The sequence below is a fragment of the Cimex lectularius genome, unplaced genomic scaffold (genome assembly GCF_000648675.2).
Source record: "Cimex lectularius strain Harlan isolate CLEC.00 unplaced genomic scaffold, Clec_2.1 scaffold208, whole genome shotgun sequence".
In the NCBI taxonomy this organism is placed as follows: domain Eukaryota; kingdom Metazoa; phylum Arthropoda; class Insecta; order Hemiptera; family Cimicidae; genus Cimex; species Cimex lectularius.
This window is the reverse complement of record NW_019392797.1, coordinates 899,938-900,748: the sequence shown is the minus strand read 5'-3', so window position 1 is coordinate 900,748 and position 811 is coordinate 899,938.

Below are 811 nucleotides of genomic sequence, written 5' to 3'. Positions count from 1 at the left end.
CCCTTTCCTTTTCTGTATTTTTATTGGAAAACATATTTTCTCAAGTTCGAATAATGAGGAACGAAACATCTTTATTGGGTTAAACCGTGAAATATACACCGAAGGGCACGACTAGAGTCGAACAATCCCCGCTTTGACACCCTTAGATAAAACTATACAAAACGATAATAAAAGTTGGCAAATTGTTTTGGCCCTTAGCCCCCAGTGTATTACAAGGCAGGGATTGAGAGAAAGTTCGCCCCCACTGGAAGGTGCACGGTCAAATAAAGTTTTCCTCGGCTCCTTTTATCTAGAAGAAAAAGGGGAAATACAAGGAGGTTCTCGGAAATGCTTAGAGTTCGAGAAAACTTCCCTTTGAACTTGAGTCTCTTACCGGGAGAAATGTGTTTATACTTCCTCATTCTGCTCGTTTAGGTGGCCAACTGTCTAGAATGATGTTTAGACAAGGTAAAATAACCTAATAATCGAAAATCTATTTTTCTTTATATTCCAATTAAAATTTTAAAAAAACGTCACCGCGAGACAAGACAAACGCAAAAATCGCCTCTTCTTAGTACATAATGAGTTAATCCACATATAAACTATTAAAATTAGTAAAAAATACATAACACTATTTAATCAAAATATGATTATTATACTTTCCCAGGTTTTCGGTAAAACCAATCTTTGTGATTTCTCGAGGGAAGATGTCAATTAATCCCTATGGCAGTTTGATTATTAAATTAGATATGATGTTTATCGAATTCAAACGTATCACACTCAAGCGAACGTGTTAATAATTAATTAAAGAGAGTGCGTTTGACACTTGAGG